Source organism: Pan troglodytes, chromosome 9 (genome assembly GCF_028858775.2).
Source record: "Pan troglodytes isolate AG18354 chromosome 9, NHGRI_mPanTro3-v2.0_pri, whole genome shotgun sequence".
Taxonomy (NCBI): Eukaryota; Metazoa; Chordata; class Mammalia; order Primates; family Hominidae; genus Pan; species Pan troglodytes.
In genome coordinates, this window is record NC_072407.2 from 8,896,715 (window position 1) to 8,913,915 (window position 17,201).

Consider the following 17,201-nt stretch of genomic DNA (forward strand, 5'->3'; position numbering starts at 1 on the left):
TATAAATTGGGGCCGGGCATGGTGGCTCACGCCTGTAATCCCAGTACTTTGGGAGGCTGGTGGGTGGATCACGAGGGCAGGAGTTTGAGACCAGCCTGGCCAACAAGGCGAAACCCCGTCTCTGCTAAAAATACAAAAATTAGCCAGGTGTGGTGGTGGGCACCTGTAATCCCAGTTACTCGGGAGGCAGAGGCAGGAGAATCGCTTGAACCAGAGAGGTGGAGGTTGCAGTGAGCTGAGATTGTGCCATTGCACTCCAGCCTGGGCAACAAGAGTAAGTCTCTGTCACACACACACACACACACACACACACACACACACAAAGGCTATACATTGGAATAATGTTCTTGGTCTCAGTTCTTAAGGCCACAAAACTTTGAGCTGGATGTTTAGTGTTGTAAAATGTGACACATTTTATCCTTATTTGTAAAAAAATGAATGTTTTAAGTAGGGTAGGGTGAACCAGACTGCCAAATCCCAGGTCATTGATCCTGGCAATAAGCTAGAGTAATTGTGGTAGGGTTCTTAGTAACTGGTTGATGCAAGTGGACCCTGAGGAAGTAATCCTTAGATATAGCATTCTACAGCATTTCTATGTCTAAACGAAGTAGCAGTCAGAATGAGCTTACCAAATAGATATGGCAGAGGTATAGAGAATTAGCCAGTAGGGTTTGAAACCACAGAGGGCTAATACCTGGGAAAGTGTTGAACAGAAAATATGAAGGGACAGTGAGATCCATAGGAATTCTGGGTAATGAGCAAGTTTCTTTAGTTGGTTTTATGCAGTATTTAAATAACAGGAAAAGTGTCCTTAAGAAACTCTGTTACTATCTGAAAACAAAGGATAAAATTTGTTTTAAATTTTATTTTTCCATATCTATGTATATAAATATAAAAAGAAAGGATAAAAATCAAAACTGTGCAATGGTTACCTCTATGGAGAAGTCAGAAAGAGAGTGGGTTTGGGGGAATATAGCAAGGTAGATGTTGGCCTTTTCTAAAATATATTTTATTAATGAGAACTTTTTTTTGTATATTAATATTTCATTAAAAACCTTTTAAAGAGGTCTTTATGTTTTATGGAAAACAGAAGGAGGAAAAAGGTAAGATTGGAGACCTAGAGAACTCTAAGGAAACTGATTTAGGTAAAGGATTTTGATGCCTAAACTGAGACCAAAAGTGAAGATAAGATATTTTGGTGTTAAAATAGGCAACATAAGAAAACCTCTGGCATACAGCAAAAACAGTACTGAGAGAGAGTTTTATAGCATTAAATGCCTGCATCAAAAGAATAGAAAGATCACAAGTTAACCTAACATCATACATCAAGAAACTAGAAAAACAAGAACAAATGGAACCAAAGCTAGCAGGAGAAAATAAATTACAAAGATCTGAGCAGAACTAAATGGAATTAATACCAAAAGAACAATGTAAACAATCAACAAAATGAAAAGGTGGTTCTTTGAAAAAATAAAAAAACTGATAGACAACTAGCTAGACTAACCAACAAGAGAGGAAATTCAAATAAGTACACTCAGAAATGAAAAAGGAGACATTACAATTGATATCATAGAAATACAAAAGATCATCACAAACTACTATGAGCAACTCTACACTCACAAACTAGAAATCCTAAAGGAAATGAATACATTCCTGGAAATATAACCTCCAAAGATTGAACCAGAAAGAAATAGAAAACCGAACAGGCTAATATCGATTAGTAAGATTGAATCAGTAATAAAAAATCTTACAAAGAAGAAAAATCCAGAACCAGATGGATTAACAGCCAAATTCTACCAGACATAGAAAGAAGAGTTGGTACCAATCCAACTAAAACTGTTCCAAAAAATCAAGGAGGGGGGAATTACCCCTAACTCATTTTATGCAGACTGTATCACCAATACCAAAGCCAGGCATGGACACACATGAAAATAAAACTACAGATAAATATCCCTGATGAATATAGATGCAAAAATTCTTAACGAAATACTAGCAAACTGAATCAAACAGCACATCAAAAAAAAAAAACACAACAATGAAGCGGGTTTTATTCCACAGATTCAAGGATGTCGCAACGTAGGCAAATCAGTAAGTATGATTCACCACATAAGCAGACTTTTTAAAAAAACATATGATCACGGCAATAGTTGCAGAATAAGCAATTGATAAAATTCAGCATGAGTTCATGAAAAAAACCCTCAAGAAACTAGGCATAGAAGGAACATACCCGAAAATGGTAAAAGCCACGTATGACAAACCTGCAGCCAACATCATATTGAATGGGAAAAAGTTGAAAACATTTTCTCTAAGAACTGAAACAAGACAAGGATGCCTACTTTCACCACTTTTATTCAAAATAGTATTGGAAGTCCTGGTCAGAGCAATCAGACAGGAGAAAAAATGAAATGCATCAAAATTGGAAAAGAGGAAATCAAATTATCTCTGTTTGATGATGATATGATCATATACCTAGAAAATTCTAAAGACTCCACCAAAAGACTCCTAGATTTGATAAATACATTCAGTAAAGTTTCAGGATACAAAATCAACATACAAAAATCAGTAGCATTTCTAAATGACAATAGCTATCCAGCTGAGAACCAAATTAAGAACTCAACCTCATTTATAATAGCTACAAAGAATATGTAGGAATTCATTTAATCGAGGAGGTGAAAGATCTCTTCAAGGAAAACTACAAAATGCTGAGGAAAAAAATGTAGATGATACAAACAAATGGAAAAATATCCCATAATCATGGATCAAAAAATCGGGATTGTTAAAATGACCATAGTGCCAAAGCAATCTGCAGATTCAATGTAATACCTAACAAATTATGAAAATCATTTTTTTTCACAGAATTAAAAAAAATCTAAAATTCTTATAAAAAAGGAGCCTGAATAGCCAAAAGAATCCTAAGCAAAAAGAACAAAGTTGTAGGCATCACATTACTTGACTTCAAATTGTACTACAAGGCTATAGTAAGCAAAAGAGCATAGTACTGGTATAAAAATAGACACATTCACCAATTAAACAGATTAGAGAACCCAGAAATAAAGCCACATATCTACAGCCGGCTGATCTGTGACAGTGTTGACAAAAACATACACTGGGGAAAGGACAGAAACCCTATTAAATAAATGGTGCTGGGAAAATTGGATTGCCAATATGCAGAATGAATCTGGACCCCTATCTCTCACCATATACAAAATTTAACTCAAGATGGAATAAAGACTCAAATATAAGACCTGAAGTTATAAAAACACTAGAAGAAAAGCTAGGAAAAACTTTTATGGACATTTGGCTTGGCAAGGAGTTCATGACTAAGACCTCAAAAGCAAATGCAACAGAAACAAAAATAGATAAAGGGGACTTAATTAAACTATGAAGCTTCTGCCCAGCAAAAGAAATTAATCAACAGAGTGAACAGATAACTTGCAGAAGGGGAGAAAATATTTACCAATTGTGCATCTAACAAATGACTAATATTCAGAATCTACGAGGAATTCAAACATCTCAACAACAACCAATAACAAATAACTATTAAAACGTGGGCAAAGGACATTAACAGACAGTTTTCTAAAGAAGACATACAAATGGCCAACAAGCTTATGAAAATTGCTCAACACCACTAATCATCAGAGAAGTGCAGATTAAAACCACAATGGATACCTATCAGAAGGGCTATTATTAAAATGTCAAAAAATAACAGACGTTTGTGAGGATGTGGAGAAAAGAGAACATTTACACACTGTTGGTGGAAATGTAAATTACCAGTACCTCTATGGAAAACTACATGGCTATTTCTCAAGGAACTAAAAATTGAACTACTATTTGAGCTGGCAATTCCGCTATTGAGTAGTTTCCCAAGGGAAAATAAATTATTATATATTTTTAAAACCTGTATTCATGTGTTTATCACAGTACTCTTCACAATAGTAAAATATGGAATAACTGTAAGTGTCCAACAGTGGATGACTGGATAAAGAAAATGTGGTGAGTGTATACCATGGAATCATACTCAGTCATAAAAAAGAATGAAGTGATGTTTTTTGCAGTAACATTGATGGGACTAGAGGACATTATCTTAAATGAAATCACTCAGAAACAGAAAGTAAAATACTGCATGTTCTCACTTATAAGTAGGGGATAAATAATGTGCACATATGGCCGTTTAGAGTGAAATAATAGACATTGGTAACTGGGAAGGGTAGGAGGGTGGAAGTGGGATATGGGAGGAGAAATGATTTAATGGGTGTAATGTACTCTATTTGGATGACGCCTATACTAAAAGCCCAGACTTCACCACTATGCAATATATCCATGTAACAAAACTTTGCCCCCTAAATCTATTTTTTTAAAGAATAGACAAGAAATACAGATTTATTGGATGTGGGACCAAACGGGGACAACTTTCTGAGACCTAAAGTTCCATAATAGCCATTCAACTATGCAGTTTGGAAAGTTAGAACTATGATCAATTACCAGATAATATAGGCAGAAAAATTTTACTCAGTTGAAAGAGAAATTTCTTGTGTTACACATGTCAAGTATTGAATCAAGGGAGTTATCACTGGAATTGTTTAGATAGATTATTTGATAGGTTTTTCTGTATAGTTCAATTCAACAACTATCAATAAGTATCTACTATGTGAAAGGTGTTCTGCTGAGTATTACAGAGCCTTCAAATAAAATCAAGACTTTTTATTTAGGAAATGTACAGTCTTGTGAAAGCTATAATAATGTGCACACAGGTGTGCACACATATAAAGGCAAAACTGATATGAACAAAGCAATATGAAAGGAAAATTATGAGGAGAGAACAAATATCACTGGAGCAATCATAAAATATTTAATGAGGAAGATATTTAAAGATGAGCCTTGAAATCTAAGTAGAACTTCACAGTGAAGTGGATGTTAAAGTTGAAGTGGAGTCAACAGTAAAGTCCACCATGAAAAAACTGCATGCATTTGAAGAAGTCGTAAGCAGACTGGCATTTTTAGACTGCAGAGTATGGGAAAAGAGAAAAAAGTGAATGCAACTTTAAAGAAAGTTTAAGCCTAAATTGTTGAGGAAATTACCATAGACAGGATTTGCTGCTTCATTTAGTTGGTGCATGTGAAATAAAAATAAAATATATATTTATTTGTTTCTTTTTAAAATGTTCTTAGGGCTGGATATTTGGAATCTTAATTCAAAGTGAATCATGTGATTGTTGAGCAGAAACAGCATAGAAACATTAATTCAGTTAGTCATCTGTTGGAACAAGGTAACTAAGATAGTGAGAATCTGAATTAGTATTTTGATGGTAGAAAAGAGATTGCTTAGCAATGATAATTACATTGTGGAGACATTTGAATTGGATGGCATTTAGTTTCACTCAACTCTAAAATTGCATGCATGGGTTTATAATTCCAATTTGTGGTAAATTTTCTAGACTTTGAAATAAGCCTTTATAGGAGTAGTACATGTTAAATATGAATTCCCTTGGAACATACAAATTTGAGCACAGCTTTCTGAATCTGCTTTGTTTTCACACTGTAGATGATGGGGGATTCATCACAGAGGGGATGAGCAAGTATACGTTAGCAATGAGGGTGGGCACATAGGGTGGGGCATGTTTTCCAAATCTGTGGACAAAGGACAGGCTGATCAAAGGGATGTAGAATATGCCAACAGCAGTGATATGAGAAATGCAGGTGCTGAAGGCCTTCTTCCTCTCCTCTGGGGATGCAATGCTGAGAACTGAGCGAATGATCAGCAGATAGGAGAGCAAGATAAAGATGGAGTCCACTCTGGCAGTAGAGATGATTGCACTTAATCGTAGTGCACTGTTGATCTTTGTGTCTGAACATGAGAGTTTCATCACATCAGGGTGGAAACAGTAGGAGTGGCAGAGCACGTGGCTGTGGCATAATGACAGTCACTTAAGAAGTAGGATTAGTGGTGTCAAAATGACAGTCCCCCTGGTAATGACTGCCAAACCAATCTGTGCTATTCTTGCATGAGTTAGAATGGTAGCATATCTTAAAGGGTTAGAAATGGCCACAAAATGATCAAAGGCCATAGCCAGGAGCACTGAAGATTCCATGAAAGTGAAGAGGTGAATGAAGAACATCTGTGATAAACAAGTGTTAAAGCTGATCTCCCGAGCATTGAGCCAGAATATTCCCAGCACTGTCACCAGTGTAGAGATGCATAAGCCAATGTCAGTGGTGGACAACATGGAGAGGAAATAGTACATGGGCTCATGGAGGGTTGGCTCAGTGAGGATGACAAAAAGGATCAGGGTATTCCCAGAAAGGGCAGTTAAATAGAGGCAGCAGATGGGGATGGAGATCCAGACATGGGCCCATTCAAGTCCAGGGATCCCCGTCAAGAGGAAAGTAGGGGAAGTGGAATTATGGAAGACTGGCATTATGGCCTTTGGGAGCAGAATTCTCTTGTAGGATCTTGACTTCCTGAATTTGGAATTTTTAAATTATTTTAGTTGAAGTTTAATATATATTGAGTAAAGTGCATAAAACTTTAGAGTACAGCTCAAGGAAGTTTGACATCCATCTGTACCTGTGTAACCGTGCCCAAGATCAACTAATTGAACATGGCCAGCATCCCAGAAGGCCTCTTAATGCCACATCCTCATCAGTGTCCTCTCGAATAGTAACCATTATTCTGACTTTTATTACCATAATTATTTCTTCCTATACTTGATTTTATATAAATAGAATCATGTATTATATACTGTTTGTGTTTAGCTTCTTTCATTCAGTATTTTGTCTGTGAGATTAATCCCTGAACTAAGACATTTAATTAATTTCAATTTAACTTCAATTTATTTAAATACATTTATTTGATGTTTACCACTTACTCTCTTGTACTCTCATCATTTTGATTAAATTTTTCATCCTTCAACTGGATTATGAGAATAAGGGGGTATTTTGGACTAATCCTTGTTTAGTGGAGTTGCTTGCTCATAATAGATATTCAGTATGCATTTGTCACTTGATTTTCCTTTATTTGCTCTTCCTGAAATATTCTATTTAACTGTGATTAGGCCTTGGTATTGAAAAATAATTGACTAATTGTGATTTGGAATCTTAGAGTTATTAACTTAGATACCAAATTTCATTTACTCCATTTAGCAAGCAGGAAAACATCTCTTTTCAGTAACTACATTTACCTAAGAATTCACCCCAGGTAAAGCCCATTCATCTTGCCTCATTATATATGTTTAATAGGGGAGAGATGTTTCAGTTCCTATGAACCTGAAGCTTGATATTCTTCTTAGTTTGTAACACAAAATACTGCCCCGTTTATGATTATAAAACCTGCTTCTGTTGTGATAAAAATCAGTGAGGCAAATAGTAAGCTTCTTTTGTAACATGAATGCCCTGGTCTTTAATCTGATCTTTGTTCTCTTACAGGATTACTCAGGTATATAATATTGTGTTAATGATAAGACCATTTCCATACTTTGCTCTAATTATTTTACATAGACTATTTCATTTGAGTCTTATGACAAACCTAAAAGAGAGATTTTTTTTTTACAGATGCATAAACTAAAGTTTGAAAGTTTGGATAAATTGCCAAAGTTCATAAAAACTGAAAGATATGATATTGGAAATCAATCACAGAAACAAAAAGATGCTAAAGCCTGGGCTATTAACAACTATACTACACTGTCTAATAATAATAATGATGATAATTATCGTATACTTCTTCAGTTAATATTTATTTCTTAATAAATAGAGCAAATGTGGGACAGATATCTATATTTGAAGATTTCTGATTATTTAAAATTTGTATGGTTCAGACATGAAACAATTTTATTTCAGGATTGTCCATGTATTATATGAAATGTAATTAGATTACTGAAACTTATTTTTTTGCAAATAGTAAATACTTAAGATAATATTGGATGCTATAAATCAAATTAATCCGTTGTGGAAATGACATATTTATTATAGAATGAACGTATTAGTCAAAATATAATTTTAAGTTTTTATGATTTCTACTGTTTTTACAAACCATTCAAGTTTATTCTCATTAAGCGTGCCCATTTTTACACAAATTTTATCATCTAATTGACTAGTACTTACTTATAGCTGTAGATGGAAATTAGTTTGGCTATTTCTCCAAACATGTTGTCTATTTCTGTATACTTTCAACACAGGCATTCCGTGGACAATGGATTTTATATATTCATTTTTCTACTTTAAAGCTTTTATCCTCTTCTCAGACTAATCTCCTGAATATTAGAGCCACATGTCTAATTCGTTGATTCTTCCACCTTAAATATCTCAAAGCGAGCTCAAACACAATATGATTGCATCTAAATTCAGTCTTCTTCACAGAACCACAACTTGTATATCCTATTTTCACCACTTTGATTCATAGCTCTATGGTAGCTCTATAGATCTATAGATTTATAAATCTATGGCAGCTTCATATATGAAATTGCCTAATTCAGAAATCTGCATCGACTTTCACCTTTCATCGGTTGATCACTAATTTCTGTTTTTATTGGACTCTTTCTAGTTCACACACCATGTCGCTATCAGTTTTTTCTAAGATGTAAAGTAGACTTGCATTTTAAAGTGATTTTAATCGGCACTATCTGAAAGAGTCTTTCCCAACTTTCTGTTAAATTTTCATCACAAATAAAGAAAAAAGAAAAAAACGCAAGCAGCACTAATACTAAAACTGATGGATATTCTAAATCCAGAAAATTTGGGAATGATTAACTTCTCCGAACTGAGGAAAATGGAGATGGATGTGGATAGATATAAAGTCAAAATATCAGCCCACATTGAATACATCTCCATAGTCTATACTAAGGAATGTGGAGTCTGTACCAACATAAAAAGTTGGGAACGAGCCATTTATTTTTATAGGATGCTTAACTATAAAGTAACAAGGATTTCAGTCTTGTATCAGACATCTCATCTCAAGAAAAATAGCCAAAAATAATGGTATAGGGGTGGCACTGGTAGAGATACATTGAATTTTGAAATTAGTATTAGCCCATGTACAAAAGAGAGTGAAATAAAACAGCACATTTTGGGAATTTAGGTTTACAATTTCCCCTTCGATTTTAAGCCTGCAAAGAAATATACAGTGTTGGTTGAATGTTATCTGTAGGCTGCTAGAAACTGGAAATTATGCCAGAAACTGCATTCCACATAATAATGCTTATTGGGATAGCAACCATGAGCAAGCCCCATACATAGCTTTTAAGAAAAAAAATAAAAACTGAAGATATCTTGTTTTGCACTAGAGAGTATATAAAGAAAAAAAATACTAGCATGAATCTTTAAAATATTTCATTAATAAAGGAACAACATCTGGAAAATCCAGAGCATGAGCATATATGAAGAAATGTAATAATGTCTGTAAACCATGTAGCATGTTGCCTATCACATCACAATGACTCAGTTATCAGTATCTCAAATGTAAAAACTTCTGCAGAGCTAACAAGAAAACATCCTTAAGGTAATGTAGGTAATAGCATCATATAGCATTATGGAAAAACAAAGAACACATTGGAAAAATGTCAAAATAATAAAATACTAAAAAATAGAATTAAAGTGCACATTGAACATAATCAAAAACAGCGTCAAGGGACAGTAATTAACTTAGTTCAATTTGGAGAATGCATTTCAAAAATTCTCTCATAATGCATAGAAAAAATACGGTGAAAATAAAATAATGAGAAAATTATATTTGGGAAGGGCACAGAATGAAAAGCCAACATACAAATAACTATAGTCTCAGGTACAGTAAACAAAAATAAATACAATAAAAATGACTGTTCCAAAGGAAAGACTCCAGTGTATTGACGATGAAAGGGCTCATTGTATTCAAGGTAAAATCAGGAAGATAAGAACAAGCATAAAATATTTGACTTAAATAAGTTTTTTTTTTAAATTACAAGCTTTCAGGCAGAAAATATGGATTTCCTATAAAGAAATGGAAATTAAGCCGGTTTTACAAAAAAATTAAAATATTTTAAAAGTCCTTTATAAAACATGCCATTCATGACGCAGAAAGAATAAAATATGTGAAAACAGATGGAGATTGCACGTTGTTGGAGCTTGGAGTTGGTGCTCTAACTGGCTGATAAACTTGCAAGTGTAGGTAGTATGCTACGTGAGGGGCAAATTTTTCAGTAACATGACAAAGGTCTTTGGCCTAGTGAGTAGAGTTTGACAATAATCCTCGCTGCAAGTATAATGTTAAAAAAATTACAAAAAAAAAAAAAAACTAAGACACTGACGACTACAAAGCTTTGCTGAGAGATATTTTAAAAGATGTAAATAAGTGAAGAGATATCACATGTAAATGGATTAGAAGACTCAATAGCATAGACATGGCTGTTTTCCCTTAATGGATCTATAAATTTAATGTAAAATCAACAAGTCTTTTTTTTTCTGTAAAAACTGACACTCATTCTACAATTTATATGGAAATGCAAAAGACTTACAATTTTGAAATAGAAGAAACAACCTGGATTGAAAACTTAACATTAAACCAATGCAATTAAGACACATAGCATGAGGACAGTCATACAGATTAATAGGACAAATTGGAGAGTCCAGATTTAAACACCTACATTATAGCCAATTGGTTTGTAATAAAGGTGTCAAGACAATTAAATGAGAGAAAGGATAGACTTTCCAATAAATGGTGCTAGAACAATTAAATATCACTATGAAAAAAAATAAATAACTTGGATTCTTAGCAAGCACTGTCCTAAAAAACTAGCTCAAAATGGATTACAGACCTAAATGTAAGAGCTAAAAATCAGAAACTTCTAGAAAAAAAATCGGAGAAGATTTTATGACCTTGGGTTAGGCAAAACATTATTAGATACCATATTAAAAGTGTGAGCCATTAAATAAATGATCAATATCAGACTTCAAACAAAAAAAAGTATAATTTAAAAGTCACCATTAAGAAAATAAGAATAGAGAAAACAGACTGGGAGAAAATATTTGCATAAAAAACTCATATACAAAAAATGTAAAGAACTCAATAAAGAGACAAACAATCCAATTAAAAATGGGCAAAATATTTGAATACACATATCACCAAAACATATATAAAAATGACTAACAAGCCCACGAAAGATGAGAATTAGGGAAGTAAAATTAAAATTAAGAAATAAAAATTTAAACTGCTATAAAATACCTTTATCCACCCACTAGAATGGCTATAAATGAGAAACAGAAAGAAAAGAGAAAGAAAATAGGGAAAGGAAAGGAAGGAACGAACGAAGGAGAAAAAATACCAAGTGTTGATAAGCATGTGGAGAAATTGGACACATAATACATTGCTTGTGGACATGAAAAATGATACAGTCACTTTGAAAAACAGATCGACAGTTTCTTAAAAATTGAAACATAAACCTACCATATGATCCAGAAATCCTACTCCTTGGACTCTACCAAAGAGAAATGAAAGCATATGTACACACAATACATGTATACAAATGTTCATAACAACATTATTCCCGATAGCCCAGAATTGAAACAATCCAAATATCCATCAGTTGATTAACTGGTGAACAAATTGTGAAATATCCATAGGCTAAAAAGCTATGCAGCAAAAAGGAAAAAATTGCTAATAAGTGCTACAACATGGATGCACCTCAAATATGCTGAGCGAAAGAAGCCAGATACAGGATATTACATATTGTATGATCAATTTTAATGAAACGACTGGAAAAGACAATATTTCAAAAAAAGAAAGTAGGGCAGTGTTTGTCTCTGAGACAGAATTAGAAGTACAGGAAGAGGCACAAGTGAACATTGAGTTACATATAAAAGTAGACTTTTAAACCAGTATAAATAAAGTGAGCTATATAGAATAAAAGGAGTTAGGTAAGCTGATCATCCATTTGGAAAAAAAAAAAAAAACTAAAATAAAGCATAACACCACAATACATACCGAAATTATTTTCTGATGGTTAAATATCAAAAAGCCACATACAGTTTAGAATAAAATGCAGGTAAATATTTATATAATCCTGTAGTAGAAGAAAAATTTCTAAATATAAAACCAAAGATAGAAACTGTAGAGGTAAACATTGATGTATTTGATTTGGTAAAATTCAAATAATTGTTTTATAGCAAAAACAACTTCCACAGATTTAAAAGGGTAATTATAAATTTGGAGAAATATTTGAAGCATATATAACATTCAATTGAATAATGTGTTTACTATAAGACTTTTAAAAAATGACAAAAAATTGGCTGGGCATGATGGCTCACACCTGTAATCCCAGCACTTTGGGAGGGTGAGGCAGGCAGATCACCTGAGGTCATGAGTTCGAGACCAGCCTGACCAACACAGAGAAACCCCGTCTCTGCTAGAAATACAAAATTAGCTGGGCATGGTGGTGCATGCCTGTAATCACAGCTACTTGGGAGGCTGAGGCAGGAGAATTGCTTGAACCCAGGAGGCAGAGATTGCACTGAGCCGAGATCATGCCACTGCATTCCAGCCTGGGCAACAAGAGTGACATTCCATCTCAAAAAAAAAAAAAAAAAAAAAAAAGACAAAAAATTTGGCAAAAATAATTAAAAATGGAATTCTCCAAGGGACTAGTAGTTAATAAAGGAAGAATTTTCAGTCTCATAGTCAGCCAAAGAAATGCTAATTAAAACAATTGTTATTAACCTCAGCAAAGATTAGTAAGGATTGTTAGGCTGCGGGAAATCTGGCACAGTTGTGTTATGGAGTGTTTAAGTAAAATTTGTCAGTTTTTCAAGCACTTAAGACTTCATTTCCTTTCAATCAACAATTTAATTTCTCTGAAATTACTAGTAGTATTGACAATAGCCACTGTTGCTAGTGTGCATGTCATGTGTCCATATATATAAATTATTCCTTCATCTTTTGTTAATTACTTCTTTGAATAATAAATATTGAGTGCCTACTTTGCACACTTAACCCTCAAAATAACCTTTTATTTTCAAGGTAATAAACAATGTTTATAGACAGATTAAAATATTACATATGAGACCGTGCTAATTTCTTAAATTTAGAAACTGGCCTTATTCCTCATTTGTACTAAAAGAGCTTAGGACAGATTGCTATATCCTATGATTAGTGGGAGAGAAACAACATCTATGTTTTTAAGTTGTTAGCTTCTTTGGTATTTTCCAATGTAGTGTTTCTTCATCTAATCCAAGGACAAAAATGTCACCAGTTTGCACATGCGTTGTTTCTCATCATCTCTAGAATGCACAAAAGAGGATGGCTGTCCTGGGCTTGGTCTCAAGGCAGTCCCACAGTCTGGGCCCGATATCCTTTCTGCATTCGCCACCACCCAGTCGGCCTCTCGCTAGTCAAATCTTAATTTCTATTGCTAAAATTCATGGGTGTAAGTAGACATAAGCTGGAATCTGTGCCTGAAGATTTTAGGAAACGAGAACAAAGGCCTTATCCTTATCTAGCCTCTAATTAGTAAGAGTACTCAAGATAAAGAGTATTTTATTTTATAAAGAGGAATATGAAGTCAGATTTTCTAGATTATTAGTCGTCTCAGATAAAGACAAATCTGGAGTTAGATCCTCCTTTGGAGAAAAATCAGTTATCATCATATGATTTGTCAAAGCAATGACTACCAATACAATCTCCATAGAATGACAAAATGATATTTCTGTGATTGAAAATGCCATGGATTCAATTCATTTAATTAATTTATTTATTTACCTCTTTATAGAGAAGGATTTAAGATGGATCCTTTATTATATATTTTCTGAATTTAGGAACAGCATCTGTGGAATGTTACAAAGCTAACCACCTACATGGAGGCAAAGCAATGAATGTACCAAGTGCATGATGACCTGAGGCACTGAGATAACCAGCCTTAACATTTGAGGCTTTGGCTGAAATATGAGCCAGGTGGAAGGTGAGAAAATAGATGAGAGGATGGATATAATCTCAGAAAGAAGAAAAATTAACATTGAGCCAGTTTCCTTGCTACGTATCTCTACATGTGTAACTTTAACAGCATCATTAATAGGCTGTGACTAATATTCCCATTTTTCAGGTGAGGTTAGAGTGAATGACTTATTGAAGTTTTCCATTGATAGATTTCATGGAGCCAGTGTGTGAATCCAGGACTGTCTGACCCAAAAGATGTGGTCATTTTACTGCCACTCTATCTCTCTGGTGTTGAGAATCAAATTAAAAGGAAATGCATCAGATTGATGCAGACTTAAGAGACAGAATAGAATAAATGGGCTGGCATAGGTGTAAACCAATTCAAAATATAATTTAAGTAATAGTGAGGGTGTGCCAGTGACTGTATTTTGGGATTTGGTTATTATTTATGGCAGGAAATACATACATATAAGAAGTATAATTTTTGCTATGATTAGCTTAATGTATGAAAACAAAACATCTATATGGAATTCAGGATTTCTGAACAGGCAACAGGACCATAGAAGTGAACAAAACAGTGGAGGGTGAGTGGAGTTAGAAGCTCAAAGGGCTTAGAGGTCAGGGACCAAGGGTAAGCGGGGAGAGGCTTACCTTTCAAGGCGTGGAGAATTGAAAGGGATACAAACAGCGGTGCTGAAGGAGCGATGCCAGAAGACTAGGTGAATTTTTGTCTTTAATTTCACTTCCAATAAATTCTTCCTTGTGTTTATCTATGCTAAATCACTCATGATGTAGTTTAAAAGTCATCAAGGGCATTTATTAAAGACACAATTAAGTCCTGTTTCTGATCGGAGAGCAGCCACTTGATTTGGACTTCAGAAAGGGAGGAGAGATTCCCTTGCTCTTACTTAGAGTGCGGTATATGAAGGTGACCCATTTATCTCTGTGAGTGGAAAACTTCTATAAGGAATCTTAATTGTAGAGTCATTTACTCAGCTGGGATAAGTGTGCCTCTGTGGGATTTTTGCACCATTATGTTACACTGCACTTCTTATCCCGTTGGGTCAGTTAGCTAGCATCAGGAAATTTGGATGCTTAAGTGGAGAAAAATCACATCAGGGAAAATAAACGTATTGACCCAGGAAGTTTGTGCTTACACATTTCAATTAAAAATGAAATTGAATCATTTCTCTGGAGATGGATAGTGCATTTAAGATGAGAGTCTAGTATTTTTTCTTGGTTTTTGTTCTGCTATATGTTTCTTGTAAATAATGTGTTATATAGATTTTTGTGTAAAGTAATTTGGTTGCCAGATGATTTGGAAGTATCTCCAGGTAATAGCATAATGCCAGTTCCATAGTACATATATTTTAAATATCTGTTAGAATAAACAAATGGATTTCTACAATTTGGAAGCAAGCTGCAATATAGAATGATCAAGTCAAGGGCTCCATGGGAACTGACTGTTGAACAGAGGAAAGAAGTTTTAGCAGGTTGGGAACTCAAGTGGAAGCAACTACCAGGAAAAAAAAAAAGACCTGGCTTTTCCTCAAGGATTATATTGATTATCTGTACAGTGATTATTGTTTTATTGTTTTCCAGTCAGGTACATTATATTATTTAATCTTAGCTGTTCAAGCTAAAGCAAACCAATATTTACTTGATAAGTACTGATGAATACCGTGCTTGACACAAAATCAGTGGTCAGTAATATTACTAAATTAATTTATTCACCTCTCTTGAAGATCCGTTTCATAGTATAGAAAAGAGAATTATATGAACAAACACAATAGAAGTCATTTTATCCAAATTTGTTTTAGTTAATGTTTAGGTTTGCTTTTGAATAAGGTTAATTACATATAGGAGTCAGAAAAATAATTTTAACATACATTGAACATTTTATTTAAGTTTCCAACTTATAGATGTACTTTATTCACAATATTTTGATGTAGAGTTAGGGCCTCTTAATATAGTTTTGCAAACTGAAATTCCATATCATCTTTGCAAGAACCAGGTCTTTAATACAAATTATGTTATAATAATCAAGATAGTCAAGATGAAAGTACTGACAGCCTATAGATTACTTATTGGGACCAGTGAGAACATGCTATTTAGAAAATAAGCTGTAATTATTCAACTGGCAGCTATCGTCAGGTAGTATATTTTCAGAGGAAGTGAAATGTCGGGTTAATCTAGCAAGTTTGTTCAGTAGAACTTATATAAAAATCGTTGTACTTGTTGCTTTGTTATACACTTTTAGAAAAGTGGAAAAACAGAGAAAAAGGAGACTCACTAGAATGGGAGGCAAATAGTTCATGTGTTTTCTTTGCCGAGAGTAAAGTTCCAAGAACCTTGTGTGTTATATAACCAGGAAACCTGAAAGCTGGTCTGCTAATAACTGTAGCTCAAAGAAAAGACAGAGCAATGGATATCAGTTTCTTTTTCAGCAAAATAGAGTGGTGGTACAATCCCTGAAAATTTTAAAGAAAAGTACGCAGGATTGGGATTTAGTATCTTCTTGGCAGGTGAAATGTATTTACAATTTGGGAGCAAGAGAAAATAATGAAGCCTATATTAAACAATATTATAATTCCATTATAAGATTAATCTTACATCTGTGTCGAAGATAAGTTAGAATAAGGAGAGTACTTGATAGAATGTGCCTTGAGAGAGATTCTGAAGACACAGAATGGTGAAGCAGGCAGTGAGAAATGATATAAAGTCTGCATCAAAGAAGCCGTATTTATGTTAAACGTTACCAGTTTGAATGGTGAAAATAGACAGAAAGGCCAAAGGAGACACTGACCAATCAGGCTTGGTTGGCTGAACAAAGGGTGGCATCACAAAGGGAGATCAGAAATGTTCAGTTTTCGGTTTTGATCAAATAGAAATTAAAACGGAAAGTCATGTTGCCAGAAGTCTGAGGAAGGCATAGTCAGGTTTCTTCAATGAAAGAATATTGCTTTAATTACTTTACACCTTTCGTGATCAGGAATAATTTCACTCATCAAAACAGAGTCAGATTACTAATAAAAGAAACTAATTAATTTGGTTTTGGACTTGCTGAATTTGGGGTACTGAAGGGCATGTGGATAATTTTGGCAGGAAGACATGGCTAGAAATACTTCATGAGAGTATATGCCCTTCAACAGCATGCTGTATTTATTTTCATATGTTATAGTGTTGATAAATACTATAAAGAATGAACAAATAAATGCATAATTATGTGGAACTTAGTTTTGGCTAATGGGTTTCTTTTCTGTTTAACAAAACAGCAATGAGTAAGGAAACACAGACAAGTTGCTGTAGA

General features: G+C 34.0%; 1 protein-coding gene, 1 non-coding gene and 1 pseudogene across 3 annotated transcripts in view; 2 read left to right on the plus strand and 1 right to left on the minus strand.

Moving 5' to 3' along the window:
- Nucleotides 1-17,201, plus strand: part of MMP26 (matrix metallopeptidase 26) — a 286,289-nt gene that overhangs the window by 41,674 nt on the left and 227,414 nt on the right. The gene's annotated exons all lie outside the window — the stretch shown is intronic.
- Nucleotides 5,470-6,416, minus strand: LOC104008437 (olfactory receptor 51F2-like; annotated as a pseudogene).
- Nucleotides 10,075-10,227, plus strand: LOC112204882 (small nucleolar RNA SNORA62/SNORA6 family). Its single transcript, XR_002938628.1, has one exon. It is a non-coding gene; the product is annotated as a small nucleolar RNA SNORA62/SNORA6 family (small nucleolar RNA).